Source organism: Dipodomys spectabilis, unplaced genomic scaffold (assembly GCF_019054845.1).
Source record: "Dipodomys spectabilis isolate Male_0828 unplaced genomic scaffold, ASM1905484v1 ptg000094l, whole genome shotgun sequence".
In the NCBI taxonomy this organism is placed as follows: domain Eukaryota; kingdom Metazoa; phylum Chordata; class Mammalia; order Rodentia; family Heteromyidae; genus Dipodomys; species Dipodomys spectabilis.
This window is the reverse complement of record NW_024870771.1, coordinates 18,880,940-18,900,352: the sequence shown is the minus strand read 5'-3', so window position 1 is coordinate 18,900,352 and position 19,413 is coordinate 18,880,940. Positions and strand designations below refer to the sequence as shown.

The window sequence follows — 19,413 nt, the reverse complement described above, 5'->3', positions numbered from 1 at the left end:
AAAATAGGGAAGAATTAATGTAGATAGAGGAACTGTTCCTTCAATTTATTCATGAACTACTAAGATGTATTCTTTAATAGTCAGGTTAATGAGCATGTAAAATGTAGCTGAATTGGTGGTGGTGGTGGTGGTGGTGGTGGTGGTGGTGGTGGTGGTGGTGGTGGTGGTGGTGGTGTGTGTGTGTGTGTGTGTGTGTGTGTGTGTGTGTGTGTGTGTGTGTACCAGTTCTACAACTCAAACTCAGGGCACAGGTTCTACTGTTACTTTTTTTTTCAAACAGTTAGCACTCTACCACTTGAGCCACAGCTTCACTTCTGCCGTTTTTTGGTGGTTAATTGGAGATAAGAGTCTCATGGAAATTTCTGACCAAGCTGACTTCAAACTGTGATCCTCAGATCTCAACCTCCTCAGGACCTAGGATTAAAGGCATGAGATAATGGCACCTAGCTTGAAAGGAAACTTCTTTTATTTTTTTTTTTAAATTGTAATGTCAAGGTGATACACAGAGTGGTTGCAGTTATATATAAAAGGTAGTGAGTGCATTTCTTGTCGAATTAGTTTCCCCTCCCTCACTTTTCTCCCACTGTCCCTCTCCTCAACCCCACACCAAGTTGTACTGTTTCCTTCCAACATATTGACTTGTGAGTATGGCTTTTGCATTGGTTTGCCTTTGTCGTTTGTCTCACCATTTTGTTGTTCCTCTTCCTTTCCTTAGTTTGGATAAATGTATATAAAATACCCAGAATTACCAAAATCAAATACAGTTAAAACAGGTCATAAAACATATGAAAAAAAGAAGAATAAATCATAATAATGCTCGACAAGAAATGTACTCATTATCTTACTCATATGATTGTAACCCCCTGTACAAAATATTTACAATAAAATAAAATTTAAAAAAGAAATTACATAGTACATTAAACACAACAACAAAGGAAAACCTCTTATGTCCACGTCTTGGTTAATTTTGTTTACCATCATAGTATATGGTCATATGTGCATAGTTATTGAGCTATTCTGCTCATCTGCTAGGATTATCCTAGACATACTAAATATTACAAATGAGGACACTTTGAGACCTATGTTTCTTTGGGTCTGGCTTACTTCACTTAATACGATTTTTTCCAAGTCTTTCCATTTCCTTATCAATAGGGTAGTGTCATTCTTTCTGAAGGAAGTATAGAATTCCATTGTGTATATATACCACATTTTCTTGATCTGTTCATCTACTGAGGGGCATCTGGGTTGGTTCCATATCTTAGCTATGGTAAATAATGCTGTGATAAACATAGTTGGGCTGGTAGCATTAGTATGGCCTTGTTTGTAGTCATTTGGGTATATGACCAGAAGTGGGATTGCTGGGTCATAGAGAAGCTCTATGTATAGTCTTTTGAGGAACCTCCATACTGCTTTCCAAAGTGGTTGAACAAGTTTAAACTCCCACCAACAGTGCAGTAGTGTTCCCTCTTGACCATATCCCCTCCAGCATCTGTTATTATTACATTTCTTGATTATAGCCATTCTAACTGGGGTGAGATAGAATCTCATTATTTCTTATTGTAAAGGTGCTGTACAGAGGGGTTACAAGTTACATAAGTAGGGTAATGGGTATATTTCTTATCAAACATTGTTACCCACTCCTTCATTTCTCTCCCACTCTTCTTCCCTCCCCTGTTCCTCCCCCCTCCCCCAAAATTGTGAAGTTTATTCCAACATAGTGTTTTGGAGTATCATTGCTGAATTGGACCATCCTGTGTCCTTGTTTTACTCTTTTGTAATTCCCCTTCCCTTCCCCAAATCAGATAAATAGATCTACAAGATTCAGGGGATCAGAATCAAAGACAATGATTGCTAGGGAAAAACCAAAGGAAAAAGAAAAATGAAATAAAAGAAAAGAAAGGAACTTGATAGAGTACCTTGATGACAACAAGGTCAGCAACCAAAAAAAAAAAAAAAAAAAAAAAAGAACAATTGTTCCATGTCTTGGAGTTCATTTCAGTTAGCATCATTTCATATGGTTATTTATACATAGCTATTGAGCTATTGTGATCCTCTATTAGGATTATCCTAGACATTAGTTACTGCAAATAAAGGAAACCATACAGCCTATGTTTCTTTGGGTCTGGCTTACTTCACTTAATTTTGATTTTCCTTTCTTTTATGACAAGAGATGTTGAGTATTTCTTCATATTCTTATATCTCTTCAGGGAAGTCTTTCTTTAAGTCTTTAGCCACTTATTAATTGGGCAATTCTTCCTTTGAGGAATTGTTTTTGGGGGATTCAACAATGGAATAGAACTGAAGACCCAGAAATGAACCCGCAGACCTACAGCCACCTAATCTTAGATAAGGGAGCCAAAAAAATAGTATGGAAGAAAGCCAGCTCCTTCAGCAAATGGTGCTGGCAAAATTGGTTAAACACATGTAGAGAACTAAAGTTAGATCCTTATATATCACCTTACACCAGAATCAATTCTAAATCGATCAAAGACCTCAAGGTAAAACCAGATACCCTGAAAACATTACAGGAGGAAACAGAGAAACACTGGGGCTCCTTGGCACAGGCCAAAATTTTCTCAATAGAGACCCAGAAACACAACAAATCAAAGAAAGGTTGGACAAATGGGATTGCATTAAACTGCATTGCAAAGGACACAGCTAGCAAGAAAAAATAGAAAGCCCACAGATTGGGGAAAGATCTTCATTGTCCATACAACATAACTAAAATATACTTAAATTTATCTTTATTTGTTTATTTTTTATCAGTCGTGGGGCTTGAACTTAGGCCCTGAGCACTGTCCCTGAGCTATTTTGCTCAAAGCTAGCTCTCTACCACTTTCAGTCACCAGCCACCGTGCCACTTCTGGTTTTCTGGTGGTTAATTATATATAAGGGTCCTATGGAATTTCCTGCTAGGGCTGGCTCTGAACCACGATCCTCAGATCTCAACCTCCTGAGTAGCAAGGATTGGATGCATGAGCCACCAAGCACCTGCCAAAAGGAAACTTGATAGAAAGCTTTTAATTTTAATCTGATGTAGAGGAAATACACCTTTGCCTTTTTAGTAATTTGTAAGAACAATAAATATTTTGAGTTATATGATAATAAGAAAAATTACTCTATTCATAATTTTGAATAAGTATTTTTAAAAATTATATAAAAAGAATGGACCAAATTATTGACATTTAAAAGGAAGTTTACAAATGCAAACAAAGCTTGAACTAATAATTAGTTTCTGGTTGGAAAATTGTTTGGAGAATCAGCCAGATCTAATGAAACAATACAAACATCATCAATTGCTTGATACTGCAGAACATGTAATTACTTTGGCTTGAGAATTTATTGTTCATATTTTTGGTCTGTAAATATTCATTAAGCCTAGAAAGATATAACCACAAGCACTGTTATCAATATAAGAAGTATGAAATTCAATAGAAACCATGACCAGATGCTCAGATTTTTAAAAGATCTTTAAACTCTGGATACAGTCTGGTAGATAAGAAGCTAAGAAATTGCCAGTCCATCCTAATAAGTGAAAAGAAGAACAACTTTTCTTAGACCTTTAGGAGAAACGAGGGCATAGAAAAAACTGCTAACCTCAAAATTGGGGCAACAGACATGCTGACATAGGTAACTCCATTTATATAAGCAGAAATTCACAAATAACAGCCTTTCAGGGGAAAATGAAGAATAATTGAACATATGAAGGCACAATATGGATTTTCCCATAGCTCTAATCCCTCAAAGAATGGTTTAAGGAGCATTTTCTCACTTGTATGAGCTTGATTCCCAAGACCTTGACAAGGTTCTCACAGTAAACATCCAAGAAAAACATCCTCTAATGTTTCCAGCAGATAGAGAAGTAAAGGAAGGTTTAAATTGTGTTTTTAATGTCTGCTTTAAAGAGAAACTAAAGCAGAGGAGGTGGCATAAAAAAGAAAATAAATGGTAATTACGGGCTAATGCAACAACATAGTATCAGTTGAATGATAGCATGTCATAATGTGACTACTCAGACAGTGAAAAACAAGGTCACCCCAATGTGGCTGACCATCAGGCACTGTCTTTTGCTTCATTGTAGTAGGATGAGTAATTGGCTGTTCACATCTTGCATCTGACAAATTCACAAACTTTAAATCTTCCTATACAGACAGAAATGAAGTGTAACCTTAGCCCCAAAATATCCTTTAAATCTTGACCAAAAAATCTGCTGCCCATTAAAATCAATGGGGACTACAACTCAATCTGAGAAAAGTGCACGTCCCCCAACACTCAATCTAAGTATGTATTTCACTCTAAGACAAAAGATTTCTCTCAGTCACTTAATTCTTCTTGATGGTGACAAGAATCTGAAAAAAATGTGTAGGGATCGCTATATCTTGTCTTTGCTGAGGTCTGCCCAGGTTTGCCACTGGCAACAAAACGTTTACCAGAATTTCACCAGCTAAATTTTTGTTTTGTTTTGTTTTTTTGTTTTCTTTCAGAGCTGAAAGAAAATACTCAACTCCATTTTCCCCTGACCATCTAGTTTCACCTCAGGGTAAGTGAGTGATCTGTATGAAGTTTACTGTAAAGACCGAGGCTTTGAGGTTCTGAAGAAGGTGGTGGAGGAGAAGCTGTAGGCAAAACAAGCTCTTGCATAGAAAGCACTTTTAGTGTTCCAGTGAACAGTCCTAGAACCCTAAGATATGTATTCAAATGTTTTTTTTCTTTCATGCGATTGTTTCTAACACATTTATAAGATTATTTCTTTGTTGCTTTGTATGCCCCTCTCCCACAGTATAACCCCTGCTTTCACTGTATTTGATGTCGGTATAATTTGTGGAGGGGAAGGGGAAAAAAGAAGTCGTTTAAATAGAGATACAGGTGGACCCATTGCAACAATGAGAAATACAAGTCGTTATGTCGAAGATGAACTTTACAACTTTGGTGGGGGGGTGGGGGGAAAGGATTGGGGGGTCAGGATGGGAAGGGATGGGAAGGGGAAACAAAGGAGGAGGCTACAATGCTTGATAAGAAATGTACTCATTATCTTGCCCATGTAAGTATAACCCCTCTGTACATTTTTTTCACAATAAAAAAATAAAAATGAAAAAAAAAGAGAGAATCACACCAAGTGTGCCATCACAGTACAGAGAGTTTACCAGAGAGGGAAAATTCAAGCAGCTTGGTTAAGGAGACAGATCAAAGTACTTGCCAGTGTCAAGGGCAGTGGCAGCAGATGCCACTACAGCTGCCATATCAACAGAAAGAGCCCAGGAGAAAAGCACCTGACACACAGCCAGCAAGAGCTAACAAGGAGCAGAAATTTTCATCCTGCTGATCACAGACCATGGACGGCCAGTAAACCAAGAGTCTGGCATGAGTAACCCCAAGACATCCTCAATCCTCATGGAACAGCAGTGGGAAGGTAGGCCCACCCCCACCACTAGAGAAGAATTCCATCTTTGATAATGACAAAGGCCTAGTCCAAGCAGATAGGTACAACTCAGGCCTTGGAAGAAAACAATAGGGGCCATTCAAAAGATAAAAGGAACCTGACCTGCCCTGCTCACTTACACCAAGGGGAAAATTGTCTTTCCCAGGCAGAGGAAACTCTGCCCCAGAGGAAACTCTGCCCCAGAGGAGTGACTTTTTTCACTGGGTAAGCAGAGCCAGAGGCTGCCCCTCCCCACTGCAGCCTAGCCCAGGCTGACTCAATAGCAGAGTGGTAAAAGACAAACAATTCAAACTCATAACATAAATCCTGAGAGTGGCTCTATGCTGGGCTGTGTGAGTGTCTCAGGACCCAACCCCTCAGGGAAAAGCTACTGATTGTTGACAGGCTTCAATCCTACCCACAACCTAGCCGAATTACAACAACTCCAAGCTATAGGAAACAGCCATCTCCCTCTTTTTTGATACTCAAAACAGATATCCCTCCCACTGAACTATACTGGGAGGAGGATCACAAAGTCCTGGGTAAGACAGAGCATTTTCCTGCCTGATCAAACTGACTTAAGAAACCAATCAAGCCATAAGAAAACCAAACACCACAAGCAAACCAGAGATTCTACCAAGAGACTGATTAAGGCCACAGGGGAGATACAAGATCCTCCCCACTCTAAAAAAAAAAACAAAAATCAAAGAACCCTTTTTTTCTACTTAGTTGTTTTTAAATTTTTTTATTAATAAGTTTTTTTATTGTGAAAATACTGTGCAGAGGGGTTGCAATTACATGAGCGAGGTAATGAGTACATTTCTTATCAAGCATTGTTGCCTTGGAAGTGGCACTGTGGCTCAAGTGTTAGAGTGTTAACCTTGAGCTGAAGAGCTCAGGGACAGCACCCAGGCCCACAGTTCAGGCCCCACGACTGACAAAAAAAAGAAAAGAAAAGAAATGTTGCCTCCGTCTTCTTTGTTTTTCTCTTGCCATCCTTGCCCTCCCATCTCCACAACTATACCCCCTACTTCCCGCCAACGTTCTTAAGTTCAGTTTTCAGCTAAAGACTTAAAAAGAAACTTCTCTGAAGAGGAAAGAAGGATGGCCAATAGACACATGAAGAAATGCTCAATCTCTCTATCCATAAAAGAAATGCAAATCAAAACAACATTGAGATACCACCTCACCCTTGTTAGAATGGCTATAATCAAGAACTCTAATAACAACAGGTGCTGGGGGAGATGTGGACGGAAGGGAACCCTACTGTTTTTATTTTTTTAATTGTTTTCTACTTTTCTTTCACAATTTGTAATTTAGGGGTGTGTGTGTGTGTGTGTGTGTGTGTGTGTGTGTGTGTGTGTGTGTGTGTGAGTGAGAGTGTTTTGTTTTTGTTTTTGTTATTTAATCTCTTTTAACATTTTAGTCCTTTTAATTTTTTGTGTGATTTAATTGCTATTCTGTTTTTCTCTAGATATATACCCGTTGTTATTAGACCTTATCCTTCATTGTGTACATACTTAATTCAGAAATTGAGTACTAAATTTGCAACCTCATAGGCTTAACTCATTTAATGGTAGTATTATTTCTTTATAGTTACATAATTTTTAAGTATTACATTTTTTAATTTTTAATTTTTTTCATTTTTCTTTTTTTATCTCTCCTCTCATTCCATCCTTTTCTTCTACCTCTATTATTTCTTTATACTTACATAATTTTAAGTGTTTCATTTTTTTAATTTAATTTTTTTTCATTTTTTTCTTGTTTCTTTCTCTCTCCTTTCACTCTGTTATATCCATTTCTTCTCTAAAATTAGGGATTGGTTAAATTCACTCTTTCCTTTTACCTCTCCACAATCTTCTAATCCTATTTTCCCCCATAATTCTGCTTTAAACCTATTAATTTCTGGTCTGCTGAATCTCTTTGACATTCTTAGCCCATTAATCCATAGTTGTTTATGTTGAATTAAATTGTGTCTATTGAAATAGATTTTATCTGCAGCCATTTTTCCCATGTCAATCAATCTGTATAACTACAGGACTCTGGTTGATGATTGCCTTAAAATAGTGTTCTAGCGCAAAATTGGTGTTACTTTTATACCATACGGGCAAGAGAAACACAAGAAAAATGGCAAATCCAGGTATCTCAACTCCCACTCATGATAATCAGGTAACAGAACAGTTAGTGAATAATCCAGAGGAGAGTTCCCCAAAACCTCTATAAACACTACTGGTAAACATGGTGAATGAAAAGATGGAAGGCCTGCAAAGGACTTAGTATGAGTGTGATAGAGAGAGAGACAAGGCCAATCAAACATTAATACAAGAACTTCATGAGCATAATGAGGCTAACCAGTAATTAATACATGAATCTCATGAGCATGAAGAAGCTAATCAAAGATTAATACAGGAATTTTGTGAGCAGGCAGAGAATAGTCAAAGAGTAATACAGGAATTACATGAGCATAAGAAAGTTAATCAAAGAATAATACAGGAATTGTGTGAGTGGGATGAGAATAGACAAAGATCAATAGAGGCATTCATGGAATCCATAAACAGACAGCTGAAGGAATCCAGGAAGGCCACAAATGGAATGCTGAATGTAGTCAGACAGAAAGGGAGTCCAATGAAAACATAACCAATCAACTAAGGGAATTGAGAATACACACTGAAAACCAAATTAAGGAAGTAAAGAAGGCCTGTCCAGATCTAAAACAAAGCTCCAACAAAGAATTTGAAGTAGAAGTCTTGATAGTAGGTTAGACCATGAAAAGATCAAATCTCAGGGATTGAAGACAGCCTAGATATTATAAAGAATGGACATACAATTATGCAAGACCAATCCAAGAAATATGATAGATATATTCAACATTTGGAAGATACCATCAGAAGGACTAATCTGAGGATAATCTGGGTGTAGAAGAGCACCTAGAGAGAGAAGTTAATGGTCTAGGAAATTTGCTTAACAGGATCCTAGCAGAGAACTTCCCAAACATGCAAAAAGTTAGGCCTATTCAGATACAAGAAGCTTTTAAAGCCCTAAATAGACCAGACCAAAACAGGACAACCGACTGTCACATTTTAATCCACTCAGGATCAATTCAGAACAAGCAATGGATCCTTAAAGCTGTAAGGAGAAAAGATCAATCACCTGAAAGGGAAACCAATTAGAATCACCTCAGATTTCTCAGCAGAGGCAATTAAAACAAGAAGAAATCTGGAATGATATATGCCACACCTTAAAGACAAACAACTATCTACCAAGAATGCTGTACCCAGCTAAACTCTCTTTCATACCCATAGGTCAAATAAAAACCTTCCATAGCAAAGAAAAACTAAAACGATATATCTTCACCAAACCAGCCAAAAGATACTTAAAGATGTCCTACATGTAGAAAACCAACAAGAGAACAATAAGGGCCAAAAAACTGCACCCAAACAGAATCCAAGAATCAAGGAAGAACCTAGTTGGCAAAGCCCCAAGAAGGTGGATAACATGGCAGGAACTACCAAACATCTCTCAGTCCTAACTCTCAATATTAATGGATTTAATTCTCCAATTAAGCGACATAGAATGTCTAGTTGGATTAAAAAGCAAGATCCTCCTATCTGGTGCCTTCAAGAGTCACACCTTGCCCATAAAAACAAATGTATTTTGAAAGTGAAAGGCTAGAATAAAATCTACCAAGCAAACGGCCCCCATAAACAGGTGGGAGTTGCAATATCAGATCCTAATATCAGATAAAATAGACTTCAAATTAAAATTACTCAGAAAAGATAAAGAAGGTTGCTATATACTAATTAAGGGATCTCTCCTTCAGGAGGATATTGCAATTCTAAATATCTATTCACCAAACAATGAAGCACCCCAATTTATTCAAGAAACACTACTTTCCCTCAAATCTCACATAGATCCAGAGACATTAATTGTTGGGGACTTTAACATACCACTATCTCCACTAGATAGTTCAACCCAGAAAAAAACTCGAGAGAAACTGCAGATCTAAGTAACTGCTTAGATCAACTAGATTTCACAAACATCTATCGAATATTTCACCCAGCAGCATCAGAATACACGTTCTCCTCAGCAGTACATGGAACATTTTCCAAAATAGAACACATTTTAGGTCACAAAGCAAACTTATCCAAATTCAGAAACATTGGAATTTTGCCCTGCATTCTTTCAGACCAGAAGGGAGTAAAATTCGAACTCAATGCCAAAATCCACCAAAGAAAGTCCTGTAACACATGGAGGCTGAATGATACACTGTTGAACTACTAGTGGGTCACAGAAGAGATTAGAAAGGAAATACAACTGTTCACGATATTCAACAACAATGAACACACAAATTACAGCTCCTCTGGGACACAGTAAAAGCAGTACTCAGAGACAAGATTATAGCTCTGAGTCCCTTTATCAACAAATTGGAGAAATCTAAAACCAATCATTAATGAGAAACTCCGTGAAAAAGAGCAGCAAGCTAAACCCCAATCCAGTACACAGAAAGAAATAATTAAAATTAAATCAGAATTGAATGAATTAGAATAAAAAAAACAGAAAACATAGAAAGAATCAACAAAACAAAGAGTTGGTTCTTCGAAAAAATTAACAAAATTGTCAGTCACTTACCAAATCTTATCAGAAAAAGAAGAAAACCCACCCAAATAAACAAACTCAGAGATGAGAATGGAAACATCACCACAGAAACAATCAAGACTCAGAAAGGATTGGGCGCGTTTGGGCTGTAGACTAGTCCTATGTTGAAAACAAACTTTACAACTTTGGTGGGGGGGGGGGGGGAGGGTTGAGTAGGGGGTAGGGAGGATGGGATGGGAAGGGGAAACAAAGGAGGAGGCTACAATGCTTGATAAGAAATGTACTCATTATCTTGCCCATGTAATGGTAACCCCTCTGTACAGTATTTTCACAGTAAAAAAAAGAAACAATCAAGATCCAGAACAGAATAAGGGAATAATTCTCAAACTTTTATGCTAATAAGTTTGAGAAGCTGGAAGAAATGGACAAATTCCTAGCAAATATCGACATGCTGAAACTAAACCAAGATGAGTTAAAACAACTAAATGGACCCATATCAAGCATCGAAATAAAAATAGCAATAAGAGACCTCCATGTGAGAAAAGTTCAGGACCAGATGGATTTACAACGGAATTCTACAAGGCCTTCAAAGCAGAACTCATACCAATACTCTTCCAACTCTTCAATTTTATTCAAAGAGAAAGTTCACTACCAAACTCATTCTATGAAGCCATCATAACCCTCATCCCAAAACCAGGCAGGGACTCACCAAAGAAAGAGAAGTATAAAGCCATTTCTTTGATGAACATTGATGCAAAACTTCTCAACAAAATTTTGGCCAAACAAATTCAACAACTCATCAAAAATAATCACACACCACAATCAAACAGGATTCATTTCAGGGATGCAATGCTGGTTCAATATACACAAATCAATATAATTCATCACATCAAAAAGAGCAAGGATAAGAACCACATGATTATCTCAATATATGCAGAAAAAGCATTTGAAAAGATCCAACACCCCTTTATGATGAAGGCTCTGGAAAAACTAGGAATCCATGGAACATTCTCAATACAATAAAGGCTGTATAAGACAAACCTACAGCCAACATTATACTTAATGTCCAAAAACTAAATCCATATCCTCTAAACTCAGATTGAGCCAAAAATGTCCACTCTCTCCACTTCTCTTCAATTTAGTATTAGAATGCCTAGCTAGGGCAATAAGACAAGATGCAAAAATAAAGGAGATCCAAACAGGGAAAGATGAAGTAAAACCGTTCCTCTTTGCAGATGACATGATCTTTTATTTAAAGAATCTCACGGACTCCACTCCCAAATTAATCGAGCTGATTTGAAACTTTGGCACAGTAGCAGGGTACAAAATTAACCCTCAAAAAATCAATGGCTTCACTTAATATAATTTTTTCCAAGTCTTTTCATTTCTTAACAACTGGGCAATGTCATTCTTTCTGATGGAGGCATAGAATTCCATTGTGTATATATACCACATTTTCTTGATCCATTCATCTACGGAGGGGCATCTGGGTTGGTTCCATATCTTAGGTATGGAAAATTATGCTGCAATAAACATAGTTGTGTTGGTAGCTTCAGCATGGTCTTGTTTGTGATCATTTGGGTAAATGCCCAAAAGTGGGATTGCTAAGCCAGGCCCCCCAAAACATAGGTCCCATTGTTTCCCTTATTTGCAATTACTAGTATATGTCTCAGATAAGCAAATACGGTCAGATAAGTTGATGTTAGGTGAAATGAACCCCAAGACAAGGACGCAAATGTTTTTTTTCTTTCTTGTGATTGTTTCTAACACATTTTTAAGATGATTTCTTTGTTGCTTTGTATGTCCCTCCCCCACAGGATAATCCCTATTTTCACTGTATTTGATGTTTGTATAATTTGTGGAGGGGAAGGAAAAAAACAAATTGTTCAAATAGGGATATAGGTGGACCCATTGCAACAATGAGATGTACAAGATGTTATGTCAAAAAACGAACTTAACAACTTTAGGGGGGATGGGGGGGAAGAGGGATGGGAATGGATGGGAAGGGGAAACAAAGGAGGAGGCAAAAATGCTAGATAAAAAATGTACTCATTACCTTGCCCATGTAATTGTAACCCCTCTGTATGATATTTTCACACTTAAAAAGATTTAAAAAAAGAAAAGAAAAGAAAAAATGAATGGCTTTTCTGTATGTCAACAATGAGGAGAGCTGCTGACATCAGGAAAGCAACTCCTTTTGTAATAGCCCTACAAAAAATAAAATACATAGGAGCTAACTTAACCAAAGAAGTGAAGGACCTCTATGATGAAAACTTTAAAAACCTGAAAAAGGAAATCAAAGTAAATCTTAGAAAGTGTCAAAACCTCCTATGCTCCTGGACTGGAAGGATTAACATTGTGAAAATGGCAATTACATCCCAAGGCTGTCTACAAATTCAATGTGATACGTATGAATATTCAGACCTCATTCTTCAAAGAAGTAGAAGCAATCCAAAGATTCATATGGAACAATAAAAGATCTCGAATAGCAAAATGATCTTAACAGAAAGAACAGTGCTGGACGAATATCAATACCAAATTTTAAACTCTACTATAAAGCTATAGTAATCAAAAGAGCTTAGTACTGGCACAAGACCAGACCTGAGAACCAATGGAATAGAATTGAAAACCCAGAAATGAACCCAGAGATCTATAGCCACCTAATCTTCCATAAGGGAGGTTAAAAAAAAAATAGAATGGAAGAAAGACAGCCTCTTCAGCAAATGGTACTGGAAAAACTGGTTATTTACCTGCAGAAAAATAAGCTAGATCCTTATATACCTCCTTGCACTAGAATCAGCTCCAAATGGATCAAAGAACTCAGAGTCAAAACAGACACCTTGAAAACATTACAAGAAGGAATAGGAGAAACCCTAAGTCTCCTTAGCACAGGCTGAAATTTTCTTAATAGAGACCCAGAAACACAACAAATCAAAGAAAGTTTGGACAAATGGGATTCCATGAAGCTGAAGAACATCTGTATGGCAAAGGACATAGCTAGCAAGATCAATAGAAAGCCCACTGATTGGGAGAAGATCTTCACTAGCCATACAATGGACAAGGGTCTTGAATCTAAAATATACTTGGAAGTAAAAAAAAATTAAATCCCCCAACAACAAATCCTCAAAGAAACAACTGCCTGATAAATAAGTGGGCTAAAGACTTAAAGAGAGACTTCTCTGAAGAGGAAATAAGAATGACCAATAGACACATGAAGAAATGCTAAACCTCCCTAGCCATAAAAGAAATGCAAATCAAAACAACATTGAGATTCCACCTCACCCCAGTTAGAATGGCTAGAATCAAGAACTCTAATAGATGCTGGAGGGGATGTGGCCAGAAGGGAACCCTACTGCATTGTTGGTGGGAGTGTAAACTTGTTCAACCACTTTGGAAAGCAGTATGGAGGTTCCTCAAAAGACTCTACATAGAGCTCCCCTATGACCCAGCAATCCCACTTTTGGGCATTTACTCAAACAATCACTCACAAGGCCATACTAAGGCTACCAGCACAACTACGTTTATTGCAGCATTATTTACCATGAGTAAGACATGGAACCAACCCAATGTCCCTCAGTAGATGAATGGATCACGAAAATATTATATATATATATATATATATATATATATATATATATATGCAATGCCTCTATGCTTCCATCAGAAAGAATGACATTGCCCCATTTGTTAGGAAATGGAAAGACTTGGAAAAAATATATTAAGTGAAGTAAGCCAGGGCCAAAGAAACATAGGTCCCATGGTTTTCCATATTTGCAATAACACGTACATGTGTAGGACAAGCAGAAAAGGCAAAAAGCTATGTAGATATGACCATATAATATGATGTTAAGTGAAATCCACCCTAAGATAGGGACCTAAATATCTTTTTCTTTCTTGCTGTTTTTCTAAAGTATTTATAATATACCATGTGATTTTTTTTTGTATGTTCCTCCCCCCAAGGTATAACCCCTATTTTAACTGTATTTCATATTGGTGCCTTATATATTGTATATACACTTCTCTAATTCAGGGATGGGAAGAGAAAAAACAAAATGCTTAATAAGGATACAGTTGACCCATTGTAACAATGAGATGTACAAGACACTGTGTTGGAAATGAACTTTACAACTTGGGCAAGGGATTGGAGGTAATTGTGGAGATGAGAGGGGAAGGGCTGGTAGGGGAAACAAAGGAGGAGGCAACAATGCTTAATAGGAAATGTACTCATTACCTTGCTCATGTAACTGTAACCCCTCTATACAGCATTTTTACAATAAAAAATGTACAAAAAAAAGACCAAGGCTTGATCATAGTCTTGATCTACTCATAGAATGGCAGGATCTTTTCCCTTCCTTCATACCTTATGTCCACATTTCTGAAGAGCTATGATAAGAGTTCTTTTAAGCTAGCAACTCAGAGCCATCTAAAAAAAATTTACAAGATATAGTAAATTGTAAAATAATAGTTTAGAAAACAGTAAATGTTAATAAAGACCTAACCTCTGATGGGTAACTAAGAATTGGAAAATTGCAAACAGCTTTGATTAATTTAATTCAAATTTTGTTAGGGAGACAGTATAAAAGAATTGATGAGCAATGTAAGTAGAAAGATGGAAATTCTAAAAAAAAAAATTACAAGAAATGCTAAACATCAAAACTTTATAAAGGCTTTTTTAGGAATTGTAGAACAAGCACAATGGCTATACAAAATGAAAAATGACAGTAGAGAAGAAAGGAGTAAAAAAACAGAAGAAATAGTAATCACGGAATATTCACAAGTTAATGTCAGACATAAAGCTTAGAACACAAAACAGAAAAACTAAAAATATACTTATTATTTTCAAATTACACAAAATGAAATAGCAAACATCTCACTTACCACAAGGAAAAAAAATCATCTTACTTCTCCTTAGAAATTATGTCAGCAAGGTAACAAAGGAGAGATATCATTAAAACACATGGAAAGAGAAAAAAGGAAATAAAACAGACACCGAATTTTGTGCCTTATCAAATCCTTAGTGAAGGGTAAATAAAGATTTTAAATACAAAAATAAATAAATACTTTTGCCAGCAAATCTGATTTGCAAGAAATATGAAAGCATTTTAGTGATAAATAGATGCCTTATATATGTGTGCATTTATTTATAAAACACATATGTCAGAAGCACAGCTCTTTATAATGAAAGAAAAGTCTCGTGAAAAAATAAATGAAGGTAAAATTGTATTTGCTTCTAATTAATAAAGCATATAGTTTAATAAATATACTAGAATTGTATGCTCATACATTTAGTTATACATCTACACATCAGTAGCGTAGATACCAGAAAAATGAATGGCAGCAATAGGCTCATGATAGAGAGGGATAGGAATTATTTTTATTATGGGATACTCAAGTCATCTGTGAAGAGCTCTCTTAAAAAGTTCATTTGCTGCTGTTAATCTGCTGTTAAATAACAAAGAGCTATTAGTCTACAAACTAGATAAATTATAAGCGGACAATATTTATTTGACTCAAAATTCTAGAGGCTGAAAGTCAAAGTTGGAGCGGCTTTTCCTGTGAGTCTCTTCTTCCTGCACCATATGGGAAGGAAGGCACCTTTTGGCAATAAAGCAAGTGAGGGGGTGAAGGGAGGCAGCTATGGTCTTCGTTTTAATCTTTTTAACCCATTCATGACTGCCACATCCATTCCTAGCTTGTGCTCCCAGAACCAATCACCTCTTGAAGGCCTACCTCTTCATTCTATAATAATGACAATTACATTGGAATGCGTATTTCAGAGGGGCAACCATGGCAAGGGGATTTGAATAGTCCACTCGAAAGTGGACTTGATAACATGTACATGTATACCTGAATGCTAAAACAACTAGCCGAAAGAAGTACAACAGACATAGTAAAGAAAGCAGAGACCTCCATTAGAAAGAATGACATTGCTCCATTTGTTAGGAAATGGAAAGACTTGGAAAAAATTATATTAAGTGAAGTAAGCCAGGCCCAAAGAAACATAGGTCCCATGGTTTCCCTTATTTGCAATAACTAGTATATGTCTGGGACAAATATCATAGGTCTCATGGTTTCCCTTTTTGCAATATCTGGTATATGTCTGAGTCAAGCAGAAAAAGTCAGATAAAGTGATGTTAGGGAAATGAACCCTAAGTTATGTACTCAAATGTTTTTTTTTTCTTTCATGCAATGGTTTCTAACACATTATTTCTTTGTTGCTTTGTATGTCCCTCCCCCACAGTATAACCCCTGCTTTCACTGTTTTTGATGTTGATATAATTTGTGGAGGGGAAGGGAAAAACAAATCGTTTAAATAGGGATACAGGTGGACCCATTCCAACAATGAGATATACAAGTCGTTATGTCAAAAAAGAACTTTACAACTTTGGTTGGGGGAGGCAGGGGAGGATGGGAATGGATGGGAAGGGGAAACAAAGGAGGAGGCTACAATGCTTGATAAGAAATATAGTCATTATCTTGCTCATGTAATTGTAACCCCTCAGTACAGTATTTTCACAATAAAAAAGAGAGAAATAAAGAAAGCAAAGAAAATAAAATCATGATACACTCAAAATCTCAAGAGGAAGAAGTCACAAAGAACTTTAAAAGAAAGGGTTAAAGAACAAGAATGCAAATAGAGTATGTATAAACCCAACTATATCAGTAATCACTGATTATTAATGGTCTATATAAAGATATAAATGTTGATATAAATGGTCTATATAATGGTCTATTTAAAAGATAGAGATTGTCACAATGGATCAAAAAATAGGATCTATTTGTACATTGTTTAAAGGAAACCCATTTGAAATATAATAAATAATATATAAATATAATATACATATACATATAGTTTAAAAGTAAGTGGTTAGACCTATATCCTGCTAATTATCAAAAGGAAGCAGGGGTAGCCATATTAATTTTTCAAAGGGAACTTCAAAGGAAGCAAGTAGTTATTTATCACAAATATCTATAACAAGTACAGTTAAATAGGAATTCTCCCAGACTTATTAGAATGTGGGTTGGTATTTTTTGTGTGTGATGAGATAAATGAGAACATTTATCTACATCTTACCTTTTGTTCATTTTAACATTAGTCATTCTGTTCTCTAGCTCCATGGTGTCTCCTGGTGACAAGATCACTTCTAACCCTGACTGCTGCCCCACCTCATTGGCCTCCCCTCTGTCCCCATGACACTTAACTTTAGATTTGTGATAATGACAGACATCACAACTGCTTTCATTGGAGTAATTTTTTTTATTTGTACTAGTTACTTAAATTGATTTTTCTGCCATGAGTTAACTAAAAGGAAGAGAAAAGCTTAAAGGAGTATTCTTTTAACTCATATACTTTCCACAGTGTTTATCTCCTCTATCAAAGGTGTGAATAAAACGAAAAGGGAAGAGGAGAAAAATTCAGTCAAAATATTCTAAAAGGAGTGGGTGAGAGAGGAATACATGAGCTGGAGAGAATGATGGAAGAGGTTACTCTGATCAAGGAGCATTGGACACATAAATGAATGACGTAAATTGTAACTCCCTTGTACAACCATTTGAAGTTTAGAAAATTAAGGGTCAAACTACTTTCCAAAGTGTATCCCCACCAGTAGGTATGAATTCTCTATACGCTCTATACGCTTGCCAATGTTTTGTATGATCAGTCCTAATATTGGTCATTAAAGTATATGTGTGGGACGTTTCATTGATGTTTTGAATTGAATTTTCTCAGTTAACCATGCTATGTCTTTTCAGTTTGATATTCACAAAATTATTTAGTGAAATATTTGTTGAAATTATTTTAAATAGGCACTTTGCTTTTGGATTCCACAGTCTAGGAAACTATATATTCTGGATTCAAGTCCTTTATCAGATATGATTTACAAATATTTGCTCCAATTCTCTGGTTTGTCTTTATTTCTTTTGAGACAGTGTCTCACTATAGATGAAATATTGTTATCTTCCTGCTTCAGCTTCCTGAGTATGGAGCTTACAGGTATGGTCACTACACACAGCCAATACACTATATCCAGTGTGGTGCTCTGGACCAAATCTAGGGCATTGCTAGGCAACTGCTGTATTTCTAGCCCATCTTGTCATTTTCCAAATTTTATTTTCTCATAAAAAAGTAGTTTTCCCTCCAATAGCACACTTAAGTTCTCCAATGGGGCTTTTACTTGACATTTTCACACTAATAAACAATGTATCCTGATCAACATTACTCCTTCTATCTCACTCCCCCCTTCCCATCTTTTTAATTTTAAACTAATTATAAAACACAAGTATTTAACTTTAAAAAAATGACGTGATGTTTGGATATTCCTAGGCTAGAGCAAGCATTGCTGTCTGACAGATAAGAAGGAACTTGAGAACATTTTCTAGTGCCTGAGGAAGGATTCAATTATTGAAATGGAACAATTAGAAGCTAATTATTTTACCAATTAAAATCAATATTTTCCTCCAGAATGGAGACACTAAAACAAACCAATGAAAGCTTGGGATCACAAATGTTTTGTATCTTTTTTTCAGATATTGATATGCTTACATACATACTGTGAGGTTTTTGGATATAGTACCTAAGTCTAAAGACTAAATTCACACACACACACACATAATTTTTTTTTTTTTGTCCAGTCGTGGGGCCTGAATTCTGGGCCTGGGCGCTGTCCCTCAGCTCTTCAGCTCAAGGCTAGCGCTCTACCACTTGAGCCACAGCACCACTTCCGGCTTTTTTTCTTTTTGCTTATGTGGTGCTGAGGAATCGAACCCAGGGCCTCAGACATGCAAGGCAAGCGCTCTACCACTGAGCCACTTTCCCAGCCCACACACATAAAATTTTAAATTTTGGATATTTCAATTAGGAGTGCTGGACCTGTTCTCATCACCTCAGTTTCATTCACCTTTCTTGACCATGTGAATTGTAACTTGTTCCTCAAAACACCTTATAGTTCATTTCCTCTAGGAGTAGATGTCTGTCTTCCATATTCTGCTTGTAACCCTGTTTATCTTTACCATATAAACTTATTGTTCTGAAAGTTTCTATTTAATATTTGTCTTTACCATTGCTTAGGATCTGTCTTGAGGTCAGTCATGAAGACTAACTGATATTTACATTCTTAGACTTTAGTTAACATAAAAACATTACATGATAAGACCTCACTTTGCAGCCATATAAGATACAAAAACTAAAAATAATTATAACCAATATTATAAACAAAAGAAATAATATTACTCATATATATATATATATATATATATAAACATATAGGTGACAGGTAGGTAGGTAGTGGATTGGTAAGTGGATAGATAGATAGATAGATAGATCACTGTGTAGTTTGGGTGGTATACTTGTAACCTAGTGTATCTTCTGAATCAATGCAGGAAAATGAGTACTCAGTAGC

The 19,413-nt window shown here is 36.4% G+C and overlaps 1 long non-coding RNA gene across 1 annotated transcript; it reads left to right on the top strand.

Moving 5' to 3' along the window:
- Positions 1-1,962: 1,962 nt before the first annotated feature.
- On the top strand, positions 1,963-17,585 carry LOC122112373. Its single transcript, XR_006148201.1, has 3 exons — positions 1,963-1,973; positions 5,478-5,481; positions 17,498-17,585. It is a non-coding gene; the product is annotated as an uncharacterized LOC122112373 (long non-coding RNA).
- The last annotated feature ends 1,828 nt before the right edge of the window (positions 17,586-19,413 follow it).